The following is an 18,714-nucleotide window of genomic DNA, read 5'->3' as shown; positions in this document are numbered from 1 at the left end:
GGACAAGTTAACTTGAAACTGTGAGGTAAGGGTTTAGTGTAAGACAGCATAGGATGGGGGGTGGTCTTCAGTATGCCGACTGACGGGATCCCGGTGCACAGTATACCGGCGCCGGAATGAGAATCCCGACAGCCGGCATACCGACACTTATTCTCCCTCGTGGGGGTCCGCGACCCCCCTGGAGGGAGAAGAAAATAGCGTGGCGCACGTAGCGTGCCACCGTGCCCGTATCGTGGCGAGCGCAGCGAGCCCACAAGGGGCTCATTTGCACTCACCACACTGTTGGTAAGCCGGCGCTCGGCCTCCGAGCGCCGGTATGCTGGTCGCCGGGAGCCCGACCGCCGGCATACCATACTGAACCCTAGGATGGGGATACAGTGAGGGGTGATACTTATCTCTGTACACAGCAAAGCTTACTCTAACGGTTAACGATAATGCCACTGTATAGGTCATTGGTGCGTCCCCATCTGGAATACTGTGTCCAGTTCTGGAGACCATATCTCCAGAAAGATATAAATACATTAGAGAGTGTACAAAGAAGGGCAACTAAAATGGTGCATGGCCTACATCACAAAACTTACCCGGAAAGGCTGAAAGATCTTAACATGTATAGTTTGGAGGAGAGAAGGGAAAGGGGGGACATGATAGAAACTTTCAAATATATCAAGGGTCTTAACAAAGTTCAGGAGGGAAACATTCTTCAAAGGAAGAGAAGTATTAGAACTCGAGGACATACACTGAAAATGGAGGGAGGTAGGTTCAGGGGAAATTTAAGGAAAAATTACTTCACAGAAAGGGTAGTGGATAAGTGGAATAGCCTCCCATCAGAGGTGGTAGAGGCTAAGACTGTAGAGCAATTTAAACATGCTTGGGATAGGCATATGAATATCCTTACAAAGAATTAAGGTTCAAAAAGGGTTGAAATTGCCTAAAGGATAAAAAAAAAGTGGCAGACTAGATGGGCCAAGTGGTTCTTATCTGCCGTCAAATTCTATGTTTCTATGTTTCGATGTAACCTTTAATCCGGAATATAGACTACCCGCTAGAGATGAGCGGGTTCGGTTTCCTGAGAACCGAACCCTAGCGACCTTCACTACCCGAGCCCGGATCCGAGTCCGGCTCGGGTTTTCCCGCCCGACTCGGAAACCATAACGAGGCAAAACGTCATCATCCCGCTGTCGGATTCTCGCGGGATTTGGATTCCATATAAGGAGCCGCACGTCACCGCCATTTTCACTCTGGCATTGGAGAGTGTAGAGAGAGAACGTGTCTCAGTCCTCAGTGTGCTGCATCAGTTCCGTGGTGGTGTCATGTGCTGCATCAGTCCAGTCAAAGTGGTTGTGTCCTCTGCTGCCATATGTCCAGTACTGCTGTATAAGTCCAGTCCAGTGGTGCTGTGTTGTGCTGCATTGGTTCAGTGGTTGTGTATTGTGCCGCATCAGTCCAGTCACAGTGGTGGTGTCCTCTGCTGCCATATGTCCAGTGCTGCTGTATAAGACTACACTGATCAAACAGAATGAGAGAAGCAATACTGTGCAGGTGTCACATATAGATAGTACGAACATGTATCTGCAGTATAATTACACTGATCATACAGAATAAGAGAAGTGATACTGTGCAGTGTCACATACATATAGGAATGTATATTTGCAGTATAATTGCATTGATCATACAGAAAAATAGAAGTCATACTGTGCAGGTGTCACATACAGACAGTAGTAACATGTATCTGCAGTATAATTACACTGATCATACAGAATGAGAGAAGTGATAATGTGCAGGTGTCACATACAGATAGTAGGAACGTGTATCTGCAGTATAATTACACTGATCGTACAGAATGAGAGAAGTGATACTGTGCAGCTGTCACATATAGATAGTAGGAGCATGATTCTGCAGTATAATTACACTGATCATACAGAATAAGAGAAGTGATACTGTGCAGTCACATACATATAGGAACGTATATTTGCCATATAATTGCATTGATCATACAGAATGAGAGAAGTGATACTGTGCAGGTGTCACATACAGATAGTAGGAACATGTATCTGCAGTATAATTACACTGATCATACAGAATGAGAGAAGTTATACTGTTCAGGTGTCACATATAGATAGTAGGAATGTGTATCTGCAGTATAATTACACTGATCATACAGAATGAGAGAAGTGATACTGTGCAGGTGTCACAAATAGATAGTAGGATTGTGTATCTGCGGTATAAGTACACTGACCGTACAGAATGAGAGAAGTGATACTGTGCAGGTGTCACATATAGATAGTAGGAATGTGTATCTGCGGTATAACTACACTGATCGTACAGAATGAGAGAAGTGATAATGTGCAGGTGTCACATACAGATAGTAGGAACATGTATCTGTAGTATAATTACACTGATCGTACAGAATGAGAGAAGTGATACTGTGCAGGTGTCACATACAGATAGTAGGAACATGTATCTGCAGTATAATTACACTGATCGTACAGAATGAGAGAAGTGATACTGTGCAGGTGGCACATACAGATAGTAGGAACATGTATCTGCAGTATAATTACACTGATCATACAGAATGAGAGAAGTGATACTGTGCAGGTGTCACATACAGATAGTAGGAACATGTATCTGCAGTATAATTATACTGATCGTACAGAATGAGAGAAGTGATACTGTGCAGGTGTCACATACAGATAGTAGTAACATGTATCTGCAGTATGATTACACTGATCATACAGAATGAGAGAAGTGATACTGTGCAGGTGTCACATACAGCTAGTAGGAACGTGTATCTGCAGTACCTCATTGCACCTCTTTTTCTTCTTTGCCTCATGTGCTGTTTGAGGCTTAGTTTTCAAATCTGCCATCCTGTCTGCTACTGAAGTGCCGCTCCTAGATGGGCCAGGTGTTTATGCCGCACACTTGTGTCGCTTAGCTTAGTCATCCAGCTACCTCATTGCACCTCTTTTTCTTCTTTGCATCATGTGCTGTTTAGGGCCTAGTTTTTAAATCTGCCATCCTGTCTGCCACTGCAGCCGGTCCTAGATGGGCCAGGTGTTTGTGCCACCCACTTGTGTCGCTTAGCTTAGTCATACAGCCACCTCGGTGCAACCTTTTGGCCTAAAAACAATATTGAGAGGTGTTCAGAATAGACTGGAAATGAGTGGAAATTAATGTTATTGAGTTTAATAATACCGTAGGAACAAAATTACCCCCAAATTCTGTGATTTTAGCTGTTTTTATGTTTTTTTCAAAAATCATCCAGATCCAAAACCAAAACACAAAAGGGTGGTTTTGGCAAAACCAATCCAGATCCAAAACACGAGCATGGAACCAGAACCAAAACCAAAACACGAAAAGTGCTCCCTGCACATCTCTACTACCCACCCTAACCGCCACCCACGTAACTTATGCTACCAGCATTACCCATTGTTCCAAACTACTCATCTAGTGGGTGGCCATAGCTTTTGTCCCCTTCCTGTATCCAGTTGCTGGAAGAGGCAGTTTCATTTTAAATACAAGATGGGTAATGTGAAACTGCTCTATTTGGATACAGCAGTTTCACATTGGCCATCTCGGATTCAAAAAGAGGCAGTTTCTTCCATGTGAGCCAGCAGAGGGGTAGAGGTATGAAGCAGTGAAAATAGTGGAGAAGTGAACCAGTGGAGAAGTTGCCCATGGCAACCAATCAGCTGCTATGTATAGTTTTATAGATTGCACTTGATAAATGTTACTACAAAGCTGATTCATTGCCATGGGCAACTTCTCCACTGGCCCACTTCTCCATTCTTCTCACTGCTTCAGCTACCTCTTTGTGTCTAGAACAAAACATGTTGCCATACAAGGGGAGTAAAAACATTTATATTTTTACAGGGTAAATACTGGCTGCTTTTGCACGTAGTCCACAAATGTTAGACAGCTTAATTTTTACTAGTGATGAGCGGGTTCGGATCCTCGGAATCCGACCCGCCCGAACTTCACCTTTTTTTTACACGGGTCCGAGCGACTCGGATCCTCCCGCCTTGCTCGGTTAACCCGAGCGCGCCCGAACGTCATCATCCCGCTGTCGGATTCTCGCGAGATTCGGATTCTATATAAGGAGCCGCGCGTCGCCGCCATTTTCACACGTGCATTGAGATTGATAGGGAGAGGACGTGGCTGGCGTCCTCTCCGTTATAGTAGAAAAAGACTGAGTATAAAGACTGAGTGACTTACTTATAATTGTGGGGAGGATTGGGGACGGGGAGCAGCTGTTAGGGAGTACAGTGCAGGGTTTTGATTATACCACCAGTGAGTTTAATCCTTTGTTTGTTTCTCTGCCTGAAAAAAAAACGCTCCACCATATCTGTGCTCACTCAGTGTGCTGCACTGCTGCATGATATATCTGTGCTGAGTGCACTGCTCTGCTCACACTGCCTAATTGTGGGGACTGGGGAGCAGTTATAGCAGGAGTACAGTGCACAGTTTTGCTGACAGTGACCACCAGTCCAGTATACGTTTGTCTGCCTGAAAAACACTCCAGTGTTTTTTTTTTTTTCTTCATACTAGTTTAGTAGTCTGCTGACAGTGTCCACCAGGTCCGTTATACAGTATATTATATATATAAGCAGCAGTACGGTAGGCCACGGCTGTACCTACCTCTGTGTCGTCAGTGCACTCGTCGTCCATAAGTAATATAATACTATACTATCCATCCATCTACATTGTATACCTGTGTTGTTGTTTTTTTTCTTCATACTAGTTTAGCAGTCTGCTGACAGTGTCCACCAGGTCCGTTATACAGTATATTATATATATAAGCAGCAGTACGGTAGGCCACGGCTGTACCTACCTCTGTGTCGTCAGTCACTCGTCGTCCATAAGTAATATAATACTATACTATCCATCCATCTACATTGTATACCTGTGGTGTTTTTTTTTCCTTCATACTAGTTTAGCAGTCTGCTGACAGTGTCCACCAGGTCCGTTATACAGTATATTATATATATAAGCAGCAGTACGGAAGGCCACGGCTGTACCTACCTCTGTGTCGTCAGTGCACTCGTCGTCCATAAGTAATATAATACTATACTATCCATCCATCTACATTGTATACCTGTGTTGTTGTTTTTTTCTTCATACTAGTTTAGCAGTCTGCTGACAGTGTCCACCAGGTCCGTTATACAGTATATTACATATATAAGCAGCAGTACGGTAGGCCACGGCTGTACCTACCTCTGTGTCGTCACTCATCGTCCATAAGTAATATAATACTATACTATCCATCCATCTACGAATTCCGAGCCCACCCGCAGGCGGTGATGCAGGGCAGTCTGGAGCGACTGCTGATGCTGACATCTGGTCCGGACTGAAGGACCTGCCAACGATTACTGACAAGTCGTCTACTGTCACTGCATATGATTCTCTCACCATTGAAAGAATGGTGGAGGATTATATGAGTGACCGCATCCAAGTAGGCACGTCAGACAGTCCGTACGTATACTGGCAGGAAAAAGAGGCAATTTGGAGGCCCTTGCACAAACTGGCTTTATTCTACCTAAGTTGCCCTCCCTCCAGTGTGTACTCCGAAAGAGTGTTTAGTGCCGCCGCTCACCTTGTCAGCAATCGGCGTACGAGGTTACTTCCAGAAAATGTGGAGAAGATGATGTTCATTAAAATGAATTATAATCATTTCCTCCATGGAAACATTCACCAGCAGCAATTGCCTCCAGAAAGTACACGGGGACCTGAGATGGTGGATTCCAGTGGGGACGAATTAATAATCTGTGAGGAGGGGGATGTACACAGTGAAAGGGGTGATGAATCGGACGATGATGATGAGGTGGACATCTTGCCTCCGTAGAGCCAGTTTGTGCAAGGAGAGATTGATTGCTTCTTTTTTGGTGGGGGCCCAAACCAACCAGTCATTTCAGTCACAGTCGTGTGGCAGACCCTGTCGCTGAAATGATGGGTTCGTTAAAGTGTGCATGTCCTGTTTTTACAACATAAGGGTGGGTGGGAGGGCCCAAGGACAATTCCATCTTGCACCTCTTTTTTCTTTAATTTTTCTTTGCGTCATGTGCTGTTTGTGGAGTATTTTTTTGAAGGGCCATCCTGCGTGACACTGCAGTACCACTCCTAGATGGGTCAGGTGTTTGTGTCGGCCACTAGGGTCGCTTAGCTTAGTCACACAGCTACCTCATTGCGCCTCTTTTTTTCTTTGCGTCATGTGCTGTTTGGGGAGTATTTTTTTGAAGGGCCATCCTGCGTGACACTGCAGTGCCACTCCTAGATGGGCCAGGTGTTTGTGTCGGCCACTAGGGTCGCTTAGCTTAGCCATCCAGCGACCTCGGTGCAAATTTTAGGACTAAAAATAATATTGTGAGGTGTGAGGTGTTCAGAATAGACTGAAAATTAGTGGAAATTATGGTTATTGAGGTTAATAATACTATGGGATCAAAATGACCCCCAAATTCTATGATTTAAGCTGTTTTTTAGGGTTTTTTGAAAAAAACACCCGAATCCAAAACACACCCGAATCCGACAAAAAAAATTTGGTGAGGTTTTGCCAAAACGCGTCCGAACCCAAAACACGGCCACGGAACCGAACCCAAAACCAAAACACAAAGCCCGAAAAATTTCAGGTGCACATCACTAATTTTTACACTGCATTTTAGAACATACCCCACCCAAATCTAAATCTCTCTGCACATGCTACATATGCCCCACCTGCAGTGCAACATGGTTTTGTCCAGTTCCTTGTAGTGATGAGCGGGTTCGGTTTCTCGGAAACCGAACCCCCCCGAACTTCACGCTTTTTACACGGGTCCGAGGCAGACTCGGATCTTCCAGCCTTGCTCGGTTAACCCGAGCGCGCCCGAACGTCATCATCCCGCTGTCGGATTCTCGCGAGGCTCGGATTCTATCGCGAGACTCGGATTCTATATAAGGAGCCGCGCGTCGCCGCCATTTTCACACGTGCATTGAGATTGATAGGGAAAGGACGTGGCTGGCGTCCTCTCCGTTTAGAGTAGACTAGAGAGTAGTAGAGACACTTGATTTACTAATTTTGGGGAGCATATTAGGAGTACTACTTGCTGATAGTGTGACCAGTGACCACCAGTTTAATTAATCCGTTCTCTGCCTGAAAAAAAATGATACACAGTGTGACACAGTCACATACCATATCTGTGCTCAGCCTCAGTGTGCCCTCAGTGTGCTGCATCATCTATGTAATACTGTATATCTGACTGTGCTGAGTGCTCACTGCTCACACAGCTTAATTGTGGGGGAGACTGGGGAGCAGTTATAGCAGGAGTACATATTTTAACAGTGCACACTTTTGCTGCCAGAGTGCCACTGCCGGTGTGACTGACCAGTGACCACTGACCACCAGTATATTGTGATTGTCTGCCTGAAAAAGTTAAACACTCATCGTGTGGTGTTTTTATTCTATAAACGCATTCTGCTGACAGTGTCCAGCAGGTCCGTCATTATATAATATATACCTGTCCGGCTGCAGTAGTGATATATATATATTTTTTATATCATTATCATCCAGTCTATATTAGCACTGCAGCAGACGCAGTACGGTAGTCCACGGCTGTAGCTACCTCTGTGTCGGCAGTCGCTCGTCCATCCATAATTGTATACCACCTACCCGTGGTGTTTTTTTTTTTCTATCTTCTTGATACTAGTAGCTTACTTTAGGAGTCTGCAGTGCTGAGCTGACAGTGTCCAGCAGGTCCGTCATTATATAATATATACCTGTCCGGCTGCAGTAGTGATATATATATTTTTTTTATATCATTATCATCCAGTCTATATTAGCAGCAGACGCAGTACGGTAGTCCACGGCTGTAGCTACCTCTGTGTCGGCAGTCGCTCGTCCATCCATAATTGTATACCACCTACCCGTGGTGTTTTTTTTTTCTATCTTCTTGATACTAGTAGCTTACTTTAGGAGTCTGCAGTGCTGAGCTGACAGTGTCCAGCAGGTCCGTCATTATATAATATATACCTGTCCGGCTGCAGTAGTGATATATATATATTTTATATCTCATTACCATCCAGTCTATATTAGCAGCAGACGCAGTACGGTAGTCCACGGCTGTAGCTACCTCTGTGTCGGCAGTCGCTCGTCCATCCATAATTGTATACCACCTACCTGTGGTGTTTTTTTTTTCTTCTATCTTCTTGATACTACTAGTAGTTTACTTTAGGAGTCTGCAGTGCTGAGCTGACAGTGTCCAGCAGGTCCGTCATTATATAATATATACCTGTCCGGCTGCAGTAGTGATATATATATATTTTATATCTCATTATCATCCAGTCTATATTAGCAGCAGATGCAGTACGGTAGTCCATGGCTGTAGCTACCTCTGTGTCGGCAGTCGCTCGTCCATCCATAATTGTATACCACCTACCAGTGGTGTTTTTTTTCTATCTTCTTGATACTAGTAGCTTACTTTAGGAGTCTGCAGTGCTGAGCTGACAGTGTCCAGCAGGTCCGTCATTATATAATATATACCTGTCCGGCTGCAGTAGTGATATATATATATATATTTTTTATATCATTAACATCCAGTCTATATTAGCAGCAGACGCAGTACGGTAGTCCACGGCTGTAGCTACCTCTGTGTCGGCAGTCGCTCGTCCATCCATAATTGTATACCGTCTACCTGTGGTGTTTTTTTTTTTTTTTCTATCTTCTTGATACTAGTAGCTTACTTTAGGAGTCTGCAGTGCTGAGCTGACAGTGTCCAGCAGGTCCGTCATTATATAATATATACCTGTCCGGCTGCAGTAGTGATATATATATATATTTTTTATATCATTATCATCCAGTCTATATTAGCAGCAGGCGCAGTACGGTAGTCCACGGCTGTAGCTACCATTGTGTCGGCAGTCGCTCGTCCATCCATAATTGTATACCACCTACCTGTGGTGTTTTTTTTTTTCTATCTTCTTGATACTAGTAGCTTACTTTAGGAGTCTGCAGTGCTGAGCTGACAGTGTCCAGCAGGTCCGTCATTATATAATATATACCTGTCCGGCTGCAGTAGTGATATATATATATATTTTTATATCATTATCATCCAGTCTATATTAGCCCAGACGCAGTACGGTAGTCCACGGCTGTAGCTACCTCTGTGTCGGCAGTCGCTCGTCCATCCATAAGTATACTAGTATCCATCCATCTCCATTGTTTACCTGAGGTGCCTTTTAGTTGTGCCTATTAAAATATGGAGAACAAAAATGTTGAGGTTCCAAAAATAGGGAAAGATCAAGATCGACTTCCACCTCGTGCTGAAGCTGCTGCCACTAGTCATGGCCGAGACAATGAAATGCCAGCAATGTCGTCTGCCAAGGCCGATGCCCAATGTCATAGTACAGAGCATGTAAAATCCAAAACACCAAATATCAGTAAAAAAAGGACTCAAAAATCTAAAATAAAATTGTCGGAGGAGAAGCGTAAACTTGCCAATATGCCATTTACCACACGGAGTGGCAAGGAACGGCTGAGGCCCTGGCCTATGTTCATGGCTAGTGGTTCAGCTTCACATGAGGATGGAAGCACTCAGCCTCTCGCTAGAAAAATGAAAAGACTCAAGCTGGCAAAAGCACAGCAAAGAACTGTGCGTTCTTCGAAATCACAAATCCACAAGGAGAGTCCAATTGTGTCGTTTGCGATGCCTGACCTTCCCAACACTGGACGTGAAGAGCATGCGCCTTCCACCATTTGCACGCCCCCTGCAAGTGCTGGAAGGAGCACCCGCAGTCCAGTTCCTGATAGTCAGATTGAAGATGTCAGTGTTGAAGTACACCAGGATGAGGAGGATATGGGTGTTGCTGGCGCTGGGGAGGAAATTGACCAGGAGGATTCTGATGGTGAGGTGGTTTGTTTAAGTCAGGCACCCGGGGAGACACCTGTTGTCCGTGGGAGGAATAGGGCCATTGACATGCCTGGTGAAAATACCCAAAAAATCAGCTCTTCGGTGTGGAAGTATTTCAACAGAAATGCGGACAACATTTGTCAAGCCGTGTGTTGCCTTTGTCAAGCTGTAATAAGTAGGGGTAAGGACGTTAACCACCTCGGAACATCCTCCCTTATACGTCACCTGCAGCGCATTCATCATAAGTCAGTGACAAGTTCAAAAACTTTGGGCGACAGCGGAAGCAGTCCACTGACCAGTAAATCCCTTCCTCTTGTAACCAAGCTCACGCAAACCACCCCACCAACTCCCTCAGTGTCAATTTCCTCCTTCCCCAGGAATGCCAATAGTCCTGCAGGCCATGTCACTGGCAATTATGACGAGTCCTCTCCTGCCTGGGATTCCTCCGATGCATCCTTGCGTGTAACGCCTACTGCTGCTGGCGCTGCTGTTGTTGCTGCTGGGAGTCGATGGTCATCCCAGATGGGAAGTCGTACTCGTAAGACCACTTTTACTACTTCCACCAAGCAATTGACTGTCCAACAGTCCTTTGCGAGGAAGATGAAATATCACAGCAGTCATCCTGCTGCAAAGCGGATAACTGAGGCCTTGGCATCCTGGGCGGTGAGAAACGTGGTTCCGGTATCCATCATTACTGCAGAGGCAACTAGAGACTTGTTGGAGGTACTGTGTCCCCGGTACCAAATACCATCTAGGTTCCATTTCTCTAGGCAGGCGATACCGAAAATGTACACAGACCTCAGAAAAAGACTCACCAGTGTCCTAAAAAATGCAGTTGTACCCAATGTCCACTTAACCACGGACATGTGGACAAGTGGAGCAGGGCAGGCTCAGGACTATATGACTGTGACAGCCCACTGGGTAGATGTATGGACTCCCGGCGCAAGAACAGCAGCGGCGGCACCAGTAGCAGCATCTCGCAAACGCCAACTCTTTCCTAGGCAGGCTACGCTTTGTATCACCGCTTTCCAGAATACGCACACAGCTGAAAACCTCTTACGGCAACTGAGGAAGATCATCGCAGAATGGCTTACCCCAATTGGACTCTCCTGTGGATTTGTGGCATCGGACAACGCCAGCAATATTGTGTGTGCATTAAATCTGGGCAAATTCCAGCACGTCCCATGTTTTGCACATACCTTGAATTTGGTGGTGCTGAATTATTTAAAAAACGAGAGGGGCGTGCAAGAGATGCTGTCGGTGGCCAGAAGAATTGCGGGACACTTTCGGCGTACAGGCACCACGTACAGAAGACTGGAGCACCACCAAAAACGCCTGAACCTGCCCTGCCATCATCTGAAGCAAGAAGTGGTAACGAGGTGGAATTCAACCCTCTATATGCTTCAGAGGTTGGAGGAGCAGCAAAAGGCCATTCAAGCCTATACAACTGAGCACGATATAGGAGGTGGAATGCACCTGTCTCAAGCGCAGTGGAGAATGATTTCAACGTTGTGCAAGGTTCTGCAACCTTTTGAACTTGCCACACGTGAAGTCAGTTCAGACACTGCCAGCCTGAGTCAGGTCATTCCCCTCATCAGGCTTTTGCAGAAGAAGCTGGAGACATTGAAGGAGGAGCTAACACAGAGAGATTCCGCTAGGCATGTGGGACTTGTGGATGGAGCCCTAATTCGCTTAACAAGGATTCACGGGTGGTCAATCTGTTGAAATCAGAGCACTACATTTTGGCCACCGTGCTCGATCCTAGATTTAAAACCTACCTTGGATCTCTCTTTCCGGCAGACACAAGTCTGCTGGGGTTCAAAGAACTGCTGGTGACAAAATTGTCAAGTCAAGCGGAACGCGACCTGTCAACATCTCCTTCACATTCTCCCGCAACTGGGGGTGCGAGGAAAAGGCTCAGAATTCCGAGCCCACCCGCTGGCGGTGATGCAGGGCAGTCTGGAGCGACTGCTGATGCTGACATCTGGTCCGGACTGAAGGACCTGACAACGATTACGGACATGTCGTCTACTGTCACTGCATATGATTCTCTCCCCATTGAAAGAATGGTGGAGGATTATATGAGTGACCGCATCCAAGTAGGCACGTCAGACAGTCCGTACTTATACTGGCAGGAAAAAGAGGCAATTTGGAGGCCCTTGCACAAACTGGCTTTATTCTACCTAAGTTGCCCTCCCACAAGTGTGTACTCCGAAAGAGTGTTTAGTGCCGCCGCTCACCTTGTCAGCAATCGGCGTACGAGGTTACATCCAGAAAATGTGGAGAAGATGATGTTCATTAAAATGAATTATAATCAATTCCTCCGTGGAGACATTCACCAGCAGCAATTGCCTCCACAAAGTACACAGGGAGCTGAGATGGTGGATTCCAGTGGGGACGAATTGATAATCTGTGAGGAGGGGGATGTACACGGTGATATATCAGAGGATGATGATGAGGTGGACATCTTGCCTCTGTAGAGCCAGTTTGTGCAAGGAGAGATTAATTGCTTCTTTTTTGGTGGGGGTCCAAACCAACCCGTCATTTCAGTCACAGTCGTGTGGCAGACCCTGTCACTGAAATGATGGGTTGGTTAAAGTGTGCATGTCCTGTTTATACAACATAAGGGTGGGTGGGAGGGCCCAAGGACAATTCCATCTTGCACCTCTTTTTTCTTTCATTTTTCTTTGCGTCATGTGCTGTTTGGGGGGTGTTTTTTTGGAAGGGCCATCCTGCGTGACACTGCAGTGCCACTCCTAGATGGGCCAGGTGTTTGTGTCGGCCACTAGGGTCGCTTAGCTTACTCACACAGCTACCTCATTGCGCCTCTTTTTTTCTTTGCGTCATGTGCTGTTTGGGGAGTGTTTTTTGGAAGGGCCATCCTGCGTGACACTGCAGTGCCACTCCTAGATGGGCCAGGTGTTTGTGTCGGCCACTAGGGTCGCTTAGCTTACTCACACAGCTACCTCATTGTGCCTCTTTTTTTCTTTGCGTCATGTGCTGTTTGGGGAGTGTTTTTTGGAAGGGCCATCCTGCGTGACACTGCAGTGCCACTCCTAAATGGGCCAGGTGTTTGTGTCGGCCACTAGGGTCGCTTAGCTTACTCACACAGCTACCTCATTGCGCCTCTTTTTTTCTTTGCGTCATGTGCTGTTTGGGGAGTGTTTTTTGGAAGGGCCATCCTGCGTGACACTGCAGTGCCACTCCTAGATGGGCCAGGTGTTTGTGTCGGCCACTTGGGTCGCTTAGCTTACTCACACAGCTACCTCATTGCGCCTCTTTTTTTCTTTGCGTCATGTGCTGTTTGGGGAGTGTTTTTTGGAAGGGCCATCCTGCGTGACACTGCAGTGCCACTCCTAGATGGGCCAGGTGTTTGTGTCGGCCACTAGGGTCGCTTAGCTTACTCACACAGCTACCTCATTGCGCCTCTTTTTTTCTTTGCGTCATGTGCTGTTTGGGGAGTGTTTTTTGGAAGGGCCATCCTGCGTGACACTGCAGTGCCACTCCTAGATGGGCCAGGTGTTTGTGTCGGCCACTAGGGTCGCTTAGCTTACTCACACAGCTACCTCATTGCGCCTCTTTTTTTCTTTGCGTCATGTGCTGTTTGGTGAGTGTTTTTTGGAAGGGCCATCCTGCGTGACACTGCAGTGCCACTCCTAGATGGGCCAGGTGTTTGTGTCGGCCACTTGGGTCGCTTAGCTTAGCCATCCAGCGACCTCGGTGCAAATTTTAGGACTAAAAATAATATTGTGAGGTGTGAGGTGTTCAGAATAGACTGAAAATTTGTGGAAATTATGGTTATTGAGGTTAATAATACTTTGGGATCAAAATGACCCCCAAATTCTATGATTTAAGCTGTTTTTTAGGGTTTTTTGAAAAAAACACCCGAATCCAAAACACACCCGAATCCGACAAAAAAAATTCGGTGAGGTTTTGCCAAAACGCGTTCGAACGAACCCAAAACACGGCCGCGGAACCGAACCCAAAACCAAAACACAAAACCCGAAAAATTTCCGGTGCTCATCACTAGTTCCTTGCTCTTTTGCTTTGCTTCCAAATCAGAATCAGGCCACAATGCTTTCATTTGATAAAAATCCAAAATTCCATCAATCCCAGCTTTGCCATGCTAAGCTGTGATAATACATTACAATAAAATATAGCCTAATATGAATCCACCACAGAATGTCCACGATAGAATACCCCATCTCTTTTATTTGTCATAATTTCTGTGTATTACTTGCGGACTGTAGAGCATTTTGGATAGTCTCATTAATTATTAAAACTGTAAATAAAATAATTTGCCAGGAAAGGGAAAATTGAGAGTACAGTAATGCTAGCTACTTCTTGTAATAATAATGATCTAAGACCTTTAATAAGACCTTAATTAATGTAATTTTTTTCTACTATCATGTAGCATCAAATAAAAATTTTCAGTGAGCTTCGCTTTATGAGGTATTAAATTGTTCTGGTTGATGCCAGGGAATGGTACATATATTTAGAGCTTAACTGTAATAAGGTGTGAATGTCTATTTGCTCAAAATTGTTTGACCTATGAAAAAATTGTGGCTGTCTAGACAGTAGTACTAAATGTGCAGCCTGGATGAGGCATGATCAGAGTACATCTGGTATATTTAAGCAAGATTTTCCAGATTTCATGAATACTAAAGTTATTGTAGTGATGATTCCACTCAGAGTTTATTTACTGTGTGGGAAATAATTAAAACATTTAAAGATTTAAAATACATTTTGGTGTAAAATTAAAAACAAATTGACATTGAAATGTAATTCAGTGGAGACACATACATAGTTTTAAAATCTCACAGTTGATCTGATTCTCAGCCGCTCCCAAAGAGGCAGAACCTACATGAAAAAAGGGTGGGGCTAATCTGAATGTGAGCATGCACCAGTCGTAGCTGGAAGTTCAAAAAATTAGAGGCATTCCTTGCTAAGTGTTGATTAGGCACGTTCAGGGTCGGACTGGCCCACAGGGGAACAGGGGAAACCACCGATGGGCCCCACTGCCTGGGGGCCCACCTCCTCCTCTAGTAATCAGGTTCCAGACTGTGTTCTTGAATTATACATTATACATATGTTACCTTATACTGCACAGGAATCTGATGTATTCTCTACAGTGCATTGCCAATATTTATCTGGTACATTATCATGCACGCACTAGCAGTATTTATATATTTGTCAAGGGGCCCAGTCCATGCACTCACTAATGGTTAGGCAATCTAATGTAGCGGCTGGCCACACCCCCTCTGGAGACTGACCACACCCCTAAACATGGGCCCCTACCACTGCATCCCCCGGTGGGCCCTTCATGCCCCAGTCCGACACTGGGCACGTTACATGATCCCTGTGTATATTTAGAAATATTTACTCCCCACAGACACTAGGAGGGGCCTTGAACAGTTCCCGGCGTGAGGAAGTGCGGCGGTATGCTGCACTTACAGTACCACTGGACTTGCAGATTTTTGTTTGCAGCCACAATGGGCTGCGAGTAAAACTGTGTGTTCGGCACTAAAGGGAACCACAAAGGGGCGAGTTTAAGTGGCATCGCCGGTAATTACACGCCATCGCAATAGAAACTCGTACCCATCACAAGCTGTGTGTGGCTAATAGGATCCACCCAATATGTCTTGTCAGAAGGGCCAGAGACCCAACCACTAATCAGACTTTTAATGTGATGCATGTTGCAGCGTCATTTTAAGGAAGATGGGGCCCATGCGCAATGGAAAACAAACCTTCCCTCTATACCTGTTGTCGGTGGTGCCATCTTTCTGATATGTGCAGAAATCAGAACAAGGACTCTGGCACAGTTCCAGAAGCTTTGCCAGCTACTGTGCAGGTACCATCTTTTGATGGATATTGCCTGAAAGATATAGGATGGGGAGGGTGCATGTGGAAAGCAGCAAATCAGTCCTGGGTGGTGGGGGCTCCCCTGCATGTATGTTTCCACATGCACTGCACGGCCTGCAGGTCACTGCACGATCTGTAGGTCACTACATGTTGTATCTTCCAGACTCTCTTTTTTGTGGGAAAACAAATTTCAATGTAAAATAATATTGAAAAAACAAAAGTGAGATGTTGCTAAGACAGTTGCAAAGAGAGTCTAGTGTAGTAATAGACTAAAGGTGTGTACACACGGTGAGATCCTTGCTATGCCCGATTTTCACTTGCGATTTCTCTTGAACTCCCCGGAGCCCAGATAGCACAGATTTTGACTAACTTTTCTTGAGATATGGACTATGTGTGCTTACGATTTTGGCTTATGTGAGATTTTGGCTTATGTGAGATGTCATTGACATGTGAGATGAACTAGACAGTACACCGATCTAGCAAGGATTGACTTGCCTGCACAGTCTATCTTTTCTCGCGATGCCGACCTGGCGGGACCGCGCATCGGCGTCGAATCGGGATCGCAAGGTGACTTTCACCTTGCGATCTGCACTAACTTTTCTTGCGATTTTGACTATATAGTCAAAATCGAAAGAAAATATCTCACCGTGTGTACATACCCTAAGTCTTGTCAATCAATGCGTGTTCACATATGCATACTGGGCCTAATTCATGTTTGTACGCAAAGCTAATCTTTTCAAAACAGAGCGATTATCAGCAGACTGCGCATATGCCACGATTACACTGCGCACGTGCCAATGTACAGTACCTTTGCAATTGCAAGTGATTGATTGGAATGGACAGTCTGGGGGAGTTAACATGGAAGTGGCAGCAAAGTGTGGTATGGCCGTTTTCGAGGCAAGTATTTGTGATTAGTTGCAATCATGTACACAGAGAATCATAGCGCCAGTGTCGCTCCTGCCACGACCAGTCTGCATAGCCATAGGTCAATCCTAGGAGTCGATGTTAAGTGTTTTTAAGGGTTTTCCGGCCTTGTTCGAATTCCAAATCGAGGCAAAACATCGTCCCAGAGTCGGATTCTCGCGGGTTTTAGACTCACTATAAGTGCTGCAGCAGTGATTCGGGCGTCATTTCACAGCAGATGCCAGAAAGAGCTATTTGCCTCTGTCGTCTGTGCTGACTCCATGCCAGTGCCGAGCTGAACTTTCTGTACAACCATTCAATCCTCTCCAACGCTGCTGAGCTGACCTACCTGTCCAACCTCTACTGCAGTGTCCACTCCAGTCCCCTTAGTATAGTATTCTCTGAGATAGACATACTGTACAGAATGGTAGCAAGTCATTGTTTATTACTTTTTATAGTGCAGGAACTTGGACATTACATATATTGTCTAAGTATGTTACACTGGTGTTACTGTGTAACCTAAGTGTCACATGGGTGCTGAGAATCAACCCTTGATGCAATTGCACATTGCAGCTGCAGGCCAGAGCTTCATATAGTGCATCTTTTTAGTACTGCCTGTACACTTCCAGAGGTGGTCATTCCGAGTTGTTCGCTCGCTAGCTGCTTTTAGCAGCATTGGAAACGCTAGGCTGCCGCCCTCTGGGAGTGTATTTTAGCATAGCGGAATAGCGAACGAAAGATTAGCAGAATTGCTACTAAAAAATTTCAAGCAGTTTCTGAGTAGCTCCAGACCTACTTCTAGATTGCGATCACCTCAGTCCGTTTAGTTCCTGGTTTGACGTCACAAACACGCCCTACGTTCGGCCAGCCACTCCCCCGTTTCTTCAGACACTCCTGCGTTTTTGCCTGACACACCTGCGTTTTTTAGCACACTCCCGGAAACCGCTCAGTTACCACCCAGAAACGCCCCTTTCCTGTCTATCACTCACTGATCAGCAGTGCGACTGAAAAGCGCCGCACGAACAACAGCAAAACTGCTAAGTTTTTAGTTAAATAACTAAGCGCATGTGCGCAGCGTACCATGCGCATTTAGCAGCAAATCGCAGCATAGCAAAATCGGCAACGAGCGAACAACTCGGAATGACCACCAGAGGGCAGCGGCCTAGCGTTTGCAATGCTGCTAAAAGCAGCTAGCGAGCGAACAACTCAGAATGACCACCTTAATACAATCCTCCCATGCACATTACTAGAGAAGTGTTGTGTTTATGCTGCCAGGTACATGCCCATATGCTATACCAACCGTAGGACACACTCTTTCTGTATGACGTTCTCCTTTATTTTGTGCTTAGTGTAATAACAGGTCCACATCATTGCAGGTGCATTAGAATGCTTAATATTTGTAGACACTCCCTTACCAATATGTGTAAGCCTGAATCTTCAGTGATGGTCCCTAGGACCAGGGGGATGCTGGGAAGTTGGTGGTGCAGTGTGCAGTGTGTCTGGAGTTGGTGATAGAATAAAACAGCACAGCAGTGAACTCACATGTCTCTGTATCCTTATGACTGGATTTACAAACATATGAACAAAACAGCAGGTGATGATTCATGTAGGAGTGTCAGCTATTGCTTTCTGGCAGTAGTACTGTGTCTGGACTTTGTTGTACTTTACGCATACGGTCTTCTGTGGCCATGGGAAGTAGTGATGAGAATGTGCCAACTTGCAGATGTAGTTCCCATCTCTATGGAGCTTGTAATAGGTATAACTGGTCACGGCATTGTTTTTACGGAGTCATTTATTGTATTATGTATAATGACCGATAAGTGCTGTACACAGACTATGGGTGAGCCCTTCTGAATAGATGCTAAATAGCTGCATGGTAGTTTAGTCAGATAAGGTCTCATCAGATCAGACTTGCCTACCCTCCCGCATTCAGCGGGAGGCTCCCGATTTTTAAGTGAGCCTCCCGCTGCCCCGCAAAACTTGCCAGCCCCCCGGATTTTCAGGGTCCTCACCGAAAATCAGCACTGCGCATGCGCAAGTCCGGAGGGCCCAGCACCTGCACGGGAGACTTCGGGGG

The sequence above is a fragment of the Pseudophryne corroboree genome, chromosome 5 (assembly GCF_028390025.1).
Source record: "Pseudophryne corroboree isolate aPseCor3 chromosome 5, aPseCor3.hap2, whole genome shotgun sequence".
Taxonomy (NCBI): domain Eukaryota; kingdom Metazoa; phylum Chordata; class Amphibia; order Anura; family Myobatrachidae; genus Pseudophryne; species Pseudophryne corroboree.
This window is presented reverse-complemented; position numbering follows the sequence as displayed.